Raw genomic sequence first — 17,247 nt, 5'->3', positions numbered from 1 at the left:
ATTATTTAAGTGTTAAGCACAATGTCCATAATCAATAAAACATAATATATTAATCTTATAAGAAAATGCATGAATACAACAGATACAATTAAATATATCTCATGAAATATAGCATCCATTACACATGTCGCAGGGTATGTAAGAATAGATTCAAGTACATCAAAATACAAGATACATGATAACATATAAATACATCAATTGAATAGAAGTCTCCAAGATAGGGATAAGAATGATAAAGGTAAAACTACATCATTGACCTTCCAACATCTATAAATATGAGGGGGACCCAAGTGGTAAGACATCACTACCTCTTGACCACATGGTTAACTAGTTAGGCTTCCACTCCCACCATGCAGGAAAGATAATGACTGATCCACATACAACTAGTCAATCCATAAAATATTACTAGGCAAGGAATCCTAATAGCCAAATATACCTCAAGGATAACACAAACTACTCAAGAAGAAAAGATAACCAAAGTTGAAAGAACACTCATCCAATACCAACACCACGTACCAAGTCAACATACATATACCAAAATTATATATTAAGTACAATCACCATGAATCACCAATCACCATCAATGAAAGTAAACACGAACAATAAATACATCCAAAAATAAGTACACCACCAATAATTGCACCATAAGAGGTAAATACAAAATCTATGGAGGAGACTCAGGCTACATACTAGGGAGTGTGATCACATGGTCTTACTATTTGAGTTACCCTGGACTGGTCTAACATTAGACCTTGGACCCTTAAAAGTTGAGTTACCCTAGACTAGTCTCTCATTAGACCCTAGACTCTTAAGTGTTGAGTTACATTGGATTGGTCACCCTGGACCCCTAACCCTCAATGTGACACATGTAGAACTAGAATACCCTCTCATGAAGCTAAAGAAAATGAGTACTACCTCTTACTAGGTATCATTCCATTCCCATCCTTAGTGTGTACAAGCACTCAAGGCATGGGTGAGGCACATTCCTAACTTATCTTTTTAATGTATCTCAAAGAAAAGCTCTAAGCAAGATATTTTAATTACTATGTGATCACTTATTTCACAACTTACAATAGGTTACCCTAGCACTGACCATTCTAGGTCCCAGACCCCTATTGCAATCCACTCCCAAAGACATGTATCTAGACAACCTCCCCTAATCACATAAACCACAATTGTGTCCGATACCACAACACCCATAATGATATAACTCAGTTCCTTAATACGAAACCCAAAAATAATTTGGTTCTCAAGACCCAAGCCATCATATATTCTCACCAAATAAATCTCATAAACATAAGCCTCAATTTTGAATCATAAAGTACATCTTGACATCTAGTCAAATAACCATCATAAAAAAAATCTTAAAAGACGCCTTCCTTGCACATCCTAGTTTGGCTAGCTAAATAGTTCACATAAAAACCATCATAATATAAAACATCACATTAAATTTTTTGAAACCCATCACAAAACAAATTCTGCAAAACATCAAATAAGCACACATCAAATAATACAAGGTTCCATTGAATGATTTGGAATAGGTTGTTTTCAAAAGTTTTATTTGATTATATAAAGCGTATATAAGTATAGATAAATTTAGTATGTTAATTATCTAATAAGTTTAGAATTAATTAATATTATTATTTAAATCAATAATATTTAACAATAAAGATAATACATTTTCAAAGTTCATAACAGTGAGTTTTTTATGCATTTTCTCTATATAAATCAGTCAGTAATTTAAATGAACATTATAATCTCATATGGAATGATATGGATATACAACCTATATCGATTGAAAGATAATTCAATTTCACATATATTTGATTATTGTCAGTCCTAAAGAAAAGTTCATTTGAATGGTGTAAAATATGAATCTTCTTAGAAGCACTATTCAGATTTGAAGGTTACCATTTTAGAAGAAAGAGCATAACGTTTGTTTGAATTGTTGGTTTTTCCTGAAAATAAATAAAAGTATCCATAATAGAATTATCTATAATAAAAAAGAAGATATTTTTCTAGGTATATATTTTGCAAAATTCGTGAGTGAGTGTTCATGTGTCTCTAATTGAAAAATCAAGCTCAAATAGGTCTAGTTTTAGCATGAGAGTCAATATTTGACATGTTTGTACAAACACAATCATATATGATTTTTATATATGTTAAATAAAATCCAAATGGGTCTCTAAAAGTATCATTACATTATTTATAAAATATATTAAATAAAATATATAAAAAAATCACATTTTAAACCCTCAAATTGACACACAAATAATTGCAAACAAATTTATTCATAATCAAGGACACATAGAGAATACAATGTTTCCAATAGAATTTGCAAAGAAATTTGAAAACCCCTACCTTCAAACACCAAGTTGATTTGTTAAAAAGAAGAAGAAAACCCAATTGTAGACTTCATATCCAAGCTTTGAAAAAAACTTTTACTTCAAAATCCGAATGCATAACTTGTAACTTGTCTTCTAAAATCAAAGTACTTTAAATTATCTAATTGTTCTGCAAAAATCTTCCCATTCAAAATTACCATAATAACCTTTAAGTTATGTGTGTGTGTCTGTGTGTGTGTGTGTCTATGTATGTATGTATGTAGATATGTATATGTATATGTGTATGTATATATGTATGTGTATATCATATATATGTGTGTGTGTGTGTATATATATATATATATATATATATATATATATATATATATATATGTATATATATATATATATATATATGTCATATATGTATGTATATATATATATGTCATATATGTATGTATATACATATATGATATACATATGTATATATATATATATCATATATGTATGTATATATATACATACATACATACATATATATATATATATATATATATATATATATATATATATATATATATATATATATATATATATATATATATATATATATATGCATATGTGTGTGTGTGTGTGTGTGTGTGTGTATATATATATATATATGATATACACATACATATATACATACACATATACATATACAAATCTACATACATATATATATGTAAGTATGTATGTATGTATACATACTAAAGTTTCTAAAATGAGTAAACTTATAAAAGAAGGTAACTCAACTAAAATGAAATGATAGTTTTTCTTTGTTATATTATATTTTAAAAAATAAATAAAATCACTTTAGTTATTTAAGAAAAGAAATACATAATTTCTTTCTTTATTTTTTTCTTTCTTTTAATATTAAACAAATAAATATTCTTTATTTATTTACTTTCTTCTCACAAAATAGATTTATCCTTTTATAATAAAATAAAATTTAAATTTAAATAACTTATTTCCCACTCAAAACTCTTATTTTAATTTTATTAATTAATGTGTAATTAAATTGCGTATAATTAGTTTAATCATTAATAATAATTAAAGCCCACTAATTATGTGCAACTCTAATTTTATTACCATTGATTAAATATTCACAATAAATCAATATTTAGTCTCTAATATTTTAATTTATCCTTTTTTCAACATTCACATTTAGACTTTTTAAATTAAGTTTTTTAAATAAAAAAAGTATTTAATTAATTAAATATCCTGATATTATAATTCTTTCTTTTATTTAAATAATATTTAATAATTTTTGTATTATGTGATTGTTCTAAATGTCAAAATTAACCATTTTACCAAATAAATAACATATTCAAATCCACATAAGAAAAACCATTCAAAACCCAAACTCAAACAACACATGCAAAGACAAACTTGTAGGTTTAAAAAGGTGTTTAGAGTCAAATGATTCCTCCTTCTAGGACTAGTGTTTAGGCTATGGCTGGGATTGGACCTGATTATTATCTTTCCATAGTTATTGTGATAAGGCAAGCTCATCTTGGCAATCAATGCCCACTACCTACAACTAGCATAAAAGATGAGCATATGCATATGCAAATATATAACTAAACTAGACAAGCAATGATAGGGATTGGTATATCCTATAGATCTTGATTAGCAGGTGACTACGACTCCCTCCCTTAACCACATCAGACATGTCAGACAAAAAATTAAAATAGACATGCGCATGATACACATGCAAGTATGGGGTAAGTACAAAAATGAATCATGAGTCAACTCATCAAATGCTTAGATATAACAATGCATTACTACAAATGGAAATAAATCATCATAAAAGGCATATCATTTGACATCATTATGAAAGCAATCACATATACAAACTAAGAATCATTAAAGAAACATTAACATGTAAGTAATCATAATCATTAGATAACATGTGAAATATTATCAACTATGTAATCATAAATGATATTTTAAAGTCATGAAATAACATCATACCATATATCTTTGAAACTAACACATGTATGAAATAGGCCTAAAAGAGTTCAAAATATATAATATAAAGAAAACTACGAGTGGGCATTACATTTAACAAACTAATTTGAATCCCACCTTTTTCACAAAAATTAAACAATGAATCACATCTCTCAAACAACTTCAACCTTAAATTTGATCTTCATTCACTTTACAGTGTTTTGAGATCCTTTCGATCACAAGAATTGTGTATACACTCTCTAGCACTCCCACTTGCATAAAGATGCTCTATAGACCATTAATATATGACTGACAGCTTCACACAATACTAACTCAAACATACTTCAACTTTAGCTTCCTTCTTTTCATAACTTCTCTCATTTTTATAGGAAACCTACAATCTCTCACTTTAATTATTTTTACCCACCTCACAATGCACATTTCAAAGCCCATGTTTCTTAGATTATTTGACACCTCCTCCATACTGGTTCATTCTATGGGAATGATGTGAGAACACAATAGAAATCGAAGACAAAATATGATGTACCACTACATTAAAAAAATTGGTAAATCACTTCAAGACTTCTCCTAATTTCTTCCACAAGTTCTGAGAATCTGCCTCTCGATACTCTTCATCATTAGTCCAATATTTTTCACATCCATAAGCTTCCACAAAAAAGTTACATACATGATTATTATCATAGGAACTTTTGCAAACTACAAATAAAAATGGATCTTCTACCTCTAGAATACTCCATTACCATCTTTAGCTCTGATACCAAAATAAAAATTACTGATTTCTCGAATACTAAGTTAAATAAACTAAACTACTCTGATACCAAGTTAAAAAGAAAGCACAAAGGAGACTCAAACAAATAAGAAACTCAAATAAGGGCTCTACTGAACATAACCCCACTCTATTAATTTATAAGAAATACTTCATAAATGTATAATAGGAGTCAGTCGCAATATTAATGGTGTATTGTTGAAACACTAAGAATTTTTTTATCATGGATAGCTTCCTTTCTAGGAAACGGTTGGATGACAAAAGATGGCTAAGACCAATTGGTTTGTGCCAACAATATATGGCTCATTGGGATAAACAATGTATCCTTGTTCACAATATGAATATTTTTTAGGTGGTCTTCACAAGAGGTCACACACAACTTGGTACCATCAATCCTATAGAATGTGGTTGACATATCCTAATGACGGGCCACACCACCCGTACCAACTCACAACCAAAAAAATGCAACAAGATGGAGATAGAGAGATGACAAAATTGCTTAATAAAGCATCCATTAATACTTGAAATCCATTAGAAGAAATTACATTTGAAGAGCTTACAATGCAAGAACTTCTATTTCTCGAACTTCCTTTAGAAGAGCTTCCATTTCTTGAACTTGATTACAAATGATAATAAGCCTTGCTTAAATAGGCACTTCTAACCCAAGAAATTACAAACACAACCAATGTGGGATAAAAGGTAAATACAACTACCTTTAAATAAATATTAAATTCCCACCCAAATAGAACTAAGCACCCAAAACATAGTAAATACATGATTTAAGGATCTTTCGACAAGCTTCTAAAATGCCACCTACACACCTCGATTAATGGAATGACAACTATTTTTATTATTTTCTATTTATGCCACCCATGCACCTTGAAAATAGAAATTCCTCTTTTCTCCTTTTTCCCTTATTTTATTTTTTATTATTTTTCCTTCTATTTTCGTCACTTTCTATCTCCTCCACAATTTTTTATTTTTTTTTCCTTTTTTTTAATTTTCCCATGCAAGATGCTCCTGCATTAGACTCCCTTGGTAGATAGAAAAGTGTGTCCCACACTTTGATGCCAAAAGAATGATATACCACCATCTTCATCTTCACCACAAGCTTCCACCTCAATAAGGACAAGAAAACCAACACACAAATCTTCCACATTTTTTTTTTGCTGATGCATGATGCTCCTGCATCCGACTCCCATGGTAGGAAAAATTTTGTGAATATGGATTCACAAAATGAAGTAGCCACTGTTGATAGATTTTTTTCTTCTTCCTCCAACACATAGCTAGAACAACTATCCGATGCCGATATATTTCCTTCTTTCTTCTTTTCCAACACCTAGCTGGAACAAGTGTCTGTTGCTGAAATTTCTCCTTCGCAATGAACTCTATTCAAGTATAACTCTCATCTTCATCTAATCTTATTGAATTAATCACACCTGTCATAAACCCAACAACGCCATACCAATCTTCCTTTGCATACCATACATCACAAACAAGATCCTCATGCAAACCATCATTAATACCTTTTAAACTCATATCAAAGACAACATCCCATGATTCATAAGAATTTACCTGTTTGAAATCTTCATCTTTGCTTGCCTCTTTTATGTCGTCAATAATGCATGTAACTACTCCACTTGCTTGATCTCTAACTAAGGCACTATACTCTTCCTCTGTTGTTTTAGTCTTCCAATCACCTTCATCTACTTTTGGCATACAAATCTGGTTATCGTCATGCTCTTCCTCTTCTCTTTCATCTTCTTCAACTTTTGGTTCGCAAATAATTTTCTCTTCATCCGCTTGCTCTTCCACTTGATCATCTTTCTTATTAACGTCTCTTTTCTGGTAATGTTCTCTTCATTGCTGCAACTCAGCTTCTAATTCATTCACTTGCTTCTGCAAATCAACTAGCAATGATTGTTGATTTCTTGCTCTAAATTTCTCAAGTCTAGGAATCCTTAGAATCCATCCAATCACAAAAGTAATCTTCTTCTTTCTCTTCTCCATAATCTAGTCTTTAGTAGACAAATCTAGTGCAACACAAGAACCTTGTGCAAACTACCTCACAGTCGGCGATCTGTCTATACAATCAAGAACTTTTTGAAAAACTTCACCCAACTCAAGGTCCTGGTGCAAACTGCCTCACGTTCGATGATTTATCTGCACGCTCAGGAACTCCCACACTGATAAACTTCATCCAATCAAGGTCCTGGTACAAACTGCCTCACACTTCGGCGATCTGCTTGTACACTCAGGAACTCCCGCTTTGATACCACTGATGATGGGCCACACCACATGTACCAACTCACAACGAAAAAAATGCAACAAGATGGAGATAGAGAGATGACAAAAATGCTTCATAAAACATCCATTAATACATGAAATCCATTAGAAGAGATTACATTTGAAGAGCTTACAATGCAAGAACTTCTATTTCTTGAACTTCCTTTAGAAGAGCTTCCATTTCTTGAACTTGATTACAAATGATAATAAGCCTTGCTTAAATAGGCACTTCTAACCCAAGACATTACAAACACAACCAATGTGGGATAAAAGGTAAATACAACTACCTTTAAATAAATATTAAATTCCCACCCAAATACAACTAAGCACCCAAAAAATATTAAATACATGATTTAAGGATCTTTCCACAAACTTCTAAAATGCCACCTACACACCTCGATTAATGGAATGACAACTATTTTTATCATTATCTATTTATGCCACCCATGCACCTTGAAAATAGAAATTCCTCTTTTCTCCTTTTTCCATTATTTTATTTTTTATTATTTTTCCTTCTATTTTCGTCACTTTCTCTCTACTCCACATTTTTTTTTTCCTCTTTTTTTTTTTTTCTAATAATTTAATTTTCCCATGCAAGATGCTCCTGCATTAGACTCCCTTGGTAGATAGAAAAGTGTGTCCCACACTTTGATGCCAAAAGAATGATATACCACCATCTTCATCTTCACCACAAGCTTCCACCTCAATAGGGACAAGAAAACCAACATACAAATCTTCCACATTTTTTTTTTACTGATGCATGATGCTCCTGCATCCGACTCCCATGGTAGGAAAAATTTTGTGAATATGGATTCACAAAATGAAGTAGCCACTGTTGATAGATTTTTTTCCTCTTCCTCCAACACATAGCTGTAACAACTATCCGATGCTGATATATTTCCTTCTTTCTTCTTTTCCAACACCTAGCTGGAACAAGTGTCTGTTGCTGAAATTTCTCCTTTGCAATCAACTCTATCCAAGTATAACTCTCATCTTCATCTAATCTTATTGAATTAATCACACCTGTAATAAACCCAACAACACCATACCAATCTTCCTTTGCATACCATACATCACGAACAAGATCCTCATGCAAACCATCATTAATATCTTTTAAACTCATATCAAAGACAACATCGCATGATTCATAAGAATTTACCTGTTTGACATCTTCATCTTCACTTGCCTCTTTTATGTCATCAACAATGCATGTAACTACTCCACTTTCTTGATCTCTAACTAAGGCACTATACTCTTCCTCCATTGTTTTAGTCTTCCAATCACGTTCATCTACTTTTGGAATACAAATCTAGTTATCTTCATGCTCTTCCTCTTCTCTTTCATCTTCTTCAACTTCTAGTTAACAAATAATTTTCTCTTCATCCGCTTGCTCTTCCACTTGATCATCTTTCTTATCAACTTCTCTTTTCTGGTAATGCGCTCTTCATTGCTGCAACTCAACTTCTAATTCATTCACTTGCTTCTGCAAATCAACTAGCAATGATTGTTGTTTCTTGCTCTAAATTTCTCAAGTCTAGGAATCCTTAGAATCCATCCAATCACAAAATTCATCTTCTTCTTTCTCTTCTCCATAATCTAGTCTTTAGAAGAAAAACCTAGTGCAACACAAGAACCTTGCGCAAACTGTCTCACAGTCGGTGATCTGTCTACACAATCAAGAACTTCTTGAAAAAATTCACCCAACTCAAGTTCCTGGTGCAAACTACCTCATGTTCAGCGATCTGTCCGCACGCTTAGGAACTCCCACTCTGATAAACTTCACCCAATCAAGGTCCTAGTACAAACTACCTCACACTTCAGCGATCTGCTTGTACACTTAGTTACTCCAGCTCTGATACCACTGATGACGGGCCACACCACCCATACCAACTCACAACCAAAAAAATGCAACAAGATGGAGATAGAGAGATGACAAAAATGCTTCATAAAGCATCCATTAATACTTGAAATCCATTAGAAGAGATTACATTTGAAGAGCTTACAACGCAAGAACTTCTATTTCTTGAACTTCCTTTAGAAGAGCTTCCATTTCTTGAACTTGATTACAAATGATAATAAGCCTTGCTTAAATAGGCACTTCTAACCCAAGACATTACAAACACAACCAATGTGGGATAAAAGGTAAATACAACTACCTTTAAATAAATATTAAATTCCCACCCAAATACAACTAAGCACCCAAAAAATATTAAATACATGATTTAAGGATCTTTCCACAAACTTCTAAAATGCCACCTACGCACCTCGATTAATGGAATGACAACTATTTTTATTATTTTCTATTTATGCCACCCATGCACCTTGAAAATAGAAATTCCTCTTTTCTCCTTTTTCCCTTATTTTATTTTCTATTATTTTTCCTTCTATTTTCGTCACTTTCTCTTTCCTCCACAAATTTTTTTTTTTTTTCCTTTTTTTTTTCTTTTTTTTTTTTTTTTGTTCTAATAATTTAATTTTCCCATGCAAGATGCTCCAAGAAAAATATTTTTCCATCAATTCTTTTCATACAGAAGATAATACGCAAGAGAAGTTTTCTTATCAAGAATCTTGAAAATGTTATGCAAAATTTCTTGTAGTCAACTTGAAATGTTCCAAGAAAATTAAAGAAAGAAGCTTACAATTTTCATTGCACTCACTTTCTCTCTGAAATTGTCAAGAGCACCAGCAAAAACTATTTTTCAACCTCTTTGTAAAGATAATCTTGTGGCTAAAGGCATTGTGATTTCATTTACTGTAGTATTTTTCAAGGAGTACTTAGTGGATAGAAGTCTTGATGATCTCATAGGATTACTAAAGAGAGGGAAGGTGGAAGATAATATCCTTGAATTATTTCCAATGCAAAAGCATACTTCTAAGGCCTTTCTAGATCACACTTTAGGTAAGAAATTGTTTGCCATTGTAGAAGATTATGTTTAGTTGACATTTGTATTTTTGAAAGCTGACTTATTTTTATCCATATTATCCATTGTGATAGCAAGTAGGGTCTTGGAGCTCTTTCTGTGTACAAGGTAAAGAAAAAATTTGATGTGAAGTTGAAGGAGTTGAAGGCTTCCTTAATGACCCTGATTACTTAAAATAGTGATATTGATGATGCGATAAAAAAATGTTAAGCAATACCATAGAGCCTAGAGAGTTAAATTTTCCTGACATTTAAATTGTGTGACTCTTATGAGATTATTTTATAGATTTTGTACAATGGAATGGAAAGAATCAAAAGAAAAATTAAAATTTGACCTTGTGTCAGGTTAGTAATTATCAACCACTCATATTATAGCCCTCTTTGTTAACACTTTACTTCCTTGAACCAATTTTCTTTTAAACTTAAGATAGGGATGAAATTTCGAGAAGATGCTGATTATTGGTGATTAAAACTAAAAAATAATTCCAAGTAATAAAGTATAACCATCATTAATCAATTGTGTGTAATTACAATGTCATTCATTTGCATCAAGCAACATAGTACACTATGCCTGAGGAGAACTACTTCAAACATGATGTTGACACTTGCCAATGCATGATAGTATCAATGATCACATGCTCAAGACTCTTTTTAAAGACATGGGTGTGAGACTTATGATTTTTTTTTGGCATAATATTTTAGGGTTTTCGTGACTAAATTTAAGAGAATATAGTTCATATTTACATCAATATACATAATACATATTTGGCTACAGAGATTCTTCTTTAGAAGTTAACTATATTTTTCATTTTTACATTCTACAATCCTTTCAACAAATCCATTGCCAATTAATGTACCCCATACAAAGCTGGGAAAAATATTATTGTTGACAAATATACAAAAATGGGACTTGTCCTTATGGTAAAGCCATGAAATGAAAATTTCCTTTTAAAATATTAATTATTTGGTTGGAATATTAGGTGCAACAATTTCATTAATAGAAAGTCTTAAGCCAAAGAATTCAATATATGATTTTCATATAACCAACATTTTCCTTATAATGGTGTACTCTCAAATTGTAGGATATTGTTAAAGCTCATGAAAAGTGAATTGCAATGGTGTTGAGGTATAATGTCAAGTATTATTTCATAATTTATGTTATTTAATGTGATGAATCTTTACAAATTTTCAATCTTGTAGCAATGTGGTTTCAAATAGATCTATTATCTATCATAGGACACTGATGTTTTTAGTATAAGAAATAATAGAAGAACCTTAATCCCATACAAGAGCTAGGAGGGGTGGGAAATATGATAGTCTCTAAGAATATATATATATATATATATATATATATATATATATATATATATATATATATATATATATATATATATATATATATATATATATATATATATATATATATATATATATATATATATATCTTTCAGTGAGAAAATTACCATGAATAATGTTGTATGGTTTCCACTTGACATGCAGTCAAATAAAAAATAATATATTCATCTTTAGTATTTTAATCTCTTAGAAAAAACATTTTAGAATGTAGTATCTTTCCAAGTGCATTGCCTTCAGTCTCAAAATTCATTACATTATTGGAAATTCTCTCCCTAAGCCTCTTTACTAGCATTTGAATATGATCCTCTAAAGTCAACTTATATATAGTTCCATAGGTACTCTCACCTATTACTTATTGGGTTGCACAAAGAAGATAATCTACTCTAAAAACTAGAGGGTCATCACTATATACAAGTTTTCATCGTACCTCTTCTCCTTCTACCCCAATAGATAGATCAATAGTACTCTTGATTCTACTAGATCTTGTCGGAGGCTATGAATATTTCTGACAAAAAAAATAAAGGAGAAAAGCCAAACATATGATCACTATCAGCTTTTGTTCTAATAATCTTTTTTAAATGTTGCTTCTATTGATACTTATGTACAAGTTTTTTAATCAACTTTTTTTCTCTTAAAAAAAACATGTTTACATATCCTCTTTAATTTTTCTTAGTTCACTTTCCTTGCATAATGTAGGGACTTGAGCTTTGCAGAGCCCTTATTTTTGTTTTGGTTATTTTTTTTTAAATGACTCTATTTTGGGTAGTATGTGGGTTATAGATTTTTAAGTATGTATTCATAGGATATAGTTATTAATAATTTGGATATTTAAATATTATTGGTAAATAATGATTATAAATGGATACCATAATATTATTTAGTAATTATTATATAATTACTTAATATTTAATATTTTGATTATTTATATTAGTTGGGTTTCTTTTGGCGGGTCATGATAGTCTGACCTTCCTGAGATTGCTTGTCCTCAAGCGATTATAGTTTATACAAGTCTTTCTCATGAGGGGTTAGTATAATGCATGACATGAGTATAAGAAAAGCATTCATAGTTAAACATATGGATATACAAAGTATATACAATTAAGTGCATGAAGACATGAAGTAGACATGCATTATATACTTATCCAAATTCAAACTTTGTTATGCTTTTAATTTATGCAACCTGCAAACACAAGGTGAACATCAATACATACTTACATATATAATCTTTAAATAAATAAAGAAAATCAATTCATGGTAAGGTAGTTGAATTCAATCCCATACTAATCCCAAGATCAGAACTTAGTCCCCCTTGGATCTGATGGTAGGTACATTAGGCATCCACACAGTATGGTCTACTTAGTGGGATGCTTGTTTCTATTTTTTTTTGTATCTTATCCAAAAGAAACCCCTTAGAATATTTCCCTTGACTAGTACTACAATAGGGTGTCCTAGTAGTACTCCCTTTTGTAGATTTCGTAGGAAAACTTTTTGTGTTGGGGTATGTTAAGTTGTCTTTCCTTTAACTAGTACTACAATAGGGTTCCCTAGCCATTCTCCCTTAATCAAAAAGTAGTAGGGTGCTTTCTTACTAGTTCTCCCTTAACTATTATTGTGATAGGGTGCCCTCATGATTCTCTCTTAATAGTAGACTCCATAGGAAAGATATTTGCAATTTCCCTAAATGATTTTCTCTTAACTAGTACTATAATAGGTCATGTAATGCTTCTCCCTTGATTGTAGACTCCATAGGAACGTCATTTATAGAAGGGTTTCTTTACTCTCTTTTAATAAATCTGTTATGAAAGAATAAAAATTAGATTATTAAATTTTTTTTTACCAATTAAGTTGAACTTACAAATTTCTTGATATTGCTTGGGTTGAACATTCTCAAAACTCCATTTCTAACTCCAACATAGCATGGTCGAATCATTATGCTAAGGGAGTGTGAAATAATCTTTAAGAGGATCCTTATTGAGCACATCCTATATTAGGAATCTTCTCTTTACTCTAACTAAGACACTCCATCTTTCCCAAGTCACTATACCCTCCATCCTATATTCTTTGACATGCCACTCATGTGGATAATTTTTAATTTGAGCAACTTTGTGCATCACCATAAATATAAATTAATGCAAAATGAAAAAAATATATATATATTCAACAATGATAACTTATGCATATTATTCAACTTAAAAAATTATATTCTTAGTTCAAAAAAGAACTTATCTCTATTTATTGTAATGACTATGATGTTATTGAAATTATCTTTCTTTTATGGTCATGGAAAGTTGTTCATTGATCCATAACTTTTACCATCTAGATTTAGTTTTCATTGAGAACATTTTTTATATAGCTTCTTCTATCGCACAAGATGGCAAGATAATGCTCATATATCACTTGTAATAACCCCTCTTTTGAGTTAATGTCAAAATGCTTCTAATTCCCAAAATTTGTGTTTGTAATATGTTTAAAACTCCTTCCTTAATACAAATATACAAGTTTATTTATACAAATTTATAAATTCATAAAAATATCAAATAGATATAAAAGAAAATTATTTTCCTTATTATTATGCTCCTCTATACTCACCCCTTTAAATCACTTTATCTCATTTCCTTGTTAAGATATTATTAAATTTAGGAATCCCCAAATCTCATTCAAATTCCTTACATGTATATCTTTCATGGTGAAAAACCTAGTTTATTATTCCATATACTTATCAATTATTATTTACTTACTAAGTCCTCCTTATAGGCTCCTTGTTTTCTACCTATTTTGCCTTACTTCTTTGTGCCTTATCCACTATTTTTAGAGGGTCTCTCAATTTCAAATTTCATGCATGGTGACAATTTTACCTTTTTGTTTTTATTGGTTTCTACTTAGTTTTAATATCCTACATCTATTAAAATCATCTTGCTCCTCCTATGTTCATATCCTTTTGCCACCTTTAATTATATCCTCCACTTTACTAATGTTTGTCACTTTTCTTATTGATGGGATGTTTTATGTTCTACTTATATAAGTTCACATGCTCACTTAATGAGTTCCCTTCATATTCCTTATATCTTCAGTAGTCAAACTTCCCCTTTTACTTTAGCTATATCCATGTCATTCGATAGGTTTTCCTTGTACTGGTGTCCTCATCTTTAATTCCTTAATGTAATCATAGGATATAGCTATTAATAATTTGGATATTTAATTATTATTTTTTAAATATGATTATAAATAGATATCATAATAGTATTTAATTATTTCTTAATCATATTATAAATTATTATATAATTACTAAATTTATTGTTTTAATTATTTATAATAGTTGAGTTTCTTTAGGGGGTCATGATGGGCTTCCTCAAGGTATTCCCATGTTTTTGTGTTGCTATTCTATATGGTGCATCCTTTTTCTATAATGTTTTCTATTTTCTAGGATGTTTCCATAGTTTTTGGATTGATGGTTTCTTGTGGCCTCATGACTGATTCTCTATTGTTTTATAGTCTAGACTTTTTGGTTGTTTAGGATTTTAGTTCCCTTAAAAAGTGTTACATTTATATAAAAACAAATATGCCAATATTTTTTAATCTTTCATAAGAGGATTCATAAAATTACCTCTACAAAGTCCTATGTGTCTAGAAGTATTTCACTTATAACATATGACATAGAAATCAAATAGAGGAGCAAATGATTTAAATTCTCTAATGAAATTGTTCCTCCTTATTATTAGTCTACAATCTAGATCCTTATAAACAAACTGACAATACAATAAAAAATCAATACAAAGATAAATAATTGAACTTTGTACTTTTTCCTTTTCTTACAAGGTTTGATGTTCTCAATCTACTCCTTTACTTGTTAACTTACTTTAAAGCATCACATTTCTCTTCAATTTATTAGCATTCTACGTACTGAATTATTTTTATTAGATTTATTTCCATTTTCTTTCAATATATACATTAAAAATAATTGTATAGCAACCTTCTTCAAATCCAAAATCTATCTTGATGAAGGATGAACCTTGAATATTTATAATTTCTTGTTTATTATTAAAAATAATTAAGCATTTATATAGATGACAATTTTCTTTCTTCAAATATTTTCTCAAGCTTGAAATTTTTTATTTGATATCCTTGTAATCATTTTCTTTATTCTCAATAGAGATAGTAAAACTTGTTGCTTTTTCTTTTCTTTTTTATTTGGACTTCTACAATCATGATCATCTTCTCAAATTCTTTAAAATTTCATTTTTGTATTTCCACATTATTTCTTTGAAATCATTGGACCAAACAAGGAAAGATGAGTTCAAAATAGAAATTAGAAATTAAAACTAGCTTCCTATTTCTCCTATCTAATATTCACATTTTGTACATCCTCATCTAAGATCTCTATCTTCACAAATAGAAGTTTTGTTTCACTTTCAACAATACATGATTACATTCATCAAATGAATAACTATACTCTTCAAAACGTTCTTAAGTTGTGACTAACATTATGTGCAAATATCTTACATCTACTTAACACATAATATTATAATAAAACTATTATATAAGATTATAATAAAACCATTATTTCCTTAAAAAAAATTATAATAAAACTATTATTTCCTTAAAAAATAAATTTTGAAAAATACATATTTCCTTTTGAAATTATTCAAGAGTCTTAACAAATGATTCAAAATGTTTGCCTTTTTTCTTTCTTTATGAAATGGCTGTCCAGCCGACAAGGTCATTTTAAATTTTTTTACACCAATTGATTACATTAAACAAGACAAACAATGATACTAAATAAAAAATTGAATGTGATGCTACGGTCCTAAAAGTGAATCGCTGCTCTCAAGCACTCTTCTTGATACGTGAAGAGCGACACACTGTCGGAACTTCAATCTGCCATACGTATTATATATTATCTTGGGAAAGGCGACGAGCTTTGAGTGAGTTAAATCATGTCTTTCAATACGACGACTCCGGTTTCCAATAGCAGTGGAGGGTTGATTAATTCTGAACTTTCGAAATTTGGAACAGATAGGGAATCTGCTGGTCAAGTTCTGAAGTTATTTTTGTTGATTTCAGTAATAGCTGTATTTATTTTTCTGATTTCAAGGGATATACTAAAGGCTCTGAAGAGAAGAGCACACTGGATTTCTGGTGATTTTCTTGTGCTCAGCGCTTTCACAATCCAACTGCTGAAATTGCTTAGTACTCAGGGCCAGCCATTGGATGTGTCTCCGGGACATGAAATGAGGTGGAATGAGTTTTGGATGGTCCATACAAGTCGAGTTATGTTGTGTGTAATTGTAGCCTATTTGATGCCTGGAATGGCAAATCCTCGTGCTGAGGAGTCCTGGGGTAAGTTAATGGCTCTAGCGTTAACCGTCTTTCTTCATGTAAGCTCAGAGTATTATATTGTACGTCGTAGTCATAATGATGGTCAAAAGTGATCAGGTTGAGAGCTACTTTTGCTCTGTTTCGGGATGCCTTGAAAGAGATAAGATCAACATGACTCTCTGCATTATTTTTGCCACGCTGATGTCCCTCTGCTTTGTTATGCTCCTCCTCCTCCTCGGTTGCGCTAATATTACTAGCAGAGGTAT

General features: G+C 30.5%; 1 pseudogene; it reads left to right on the top strand.

Moving 5' to 3' along the window:
• The window catches only part of LOC149543639 (uncharacterized), a 63,239-nt pseudogene extending 47,099 nt beyond the window's left edge, over positions 1-16,140 (top strand).
• Positions 16,141-17,247: the final 1,107 nt, after the last annotated feature.

Source organism: Cupressus sempervirens, chromosome 8, assembly GCF_028749045.1.
Source record: "Cupressus sempervirens isolate cs-2001-9-10 chromosome 8, ASM2874904v1, whole genome shotgun sequence".
Classification (NCBI taxonomy): Eukaryota; Viridiplantae; Streptophyta; class Pinopsida; order Cupressales; family Cupressaceae; genus Cupressus; species Cupressus sempervirens.
Note: the sequence above shows the minus strand (reverse complement) of the source record. Positions and strands in the feature narration are given on the sequence as shown.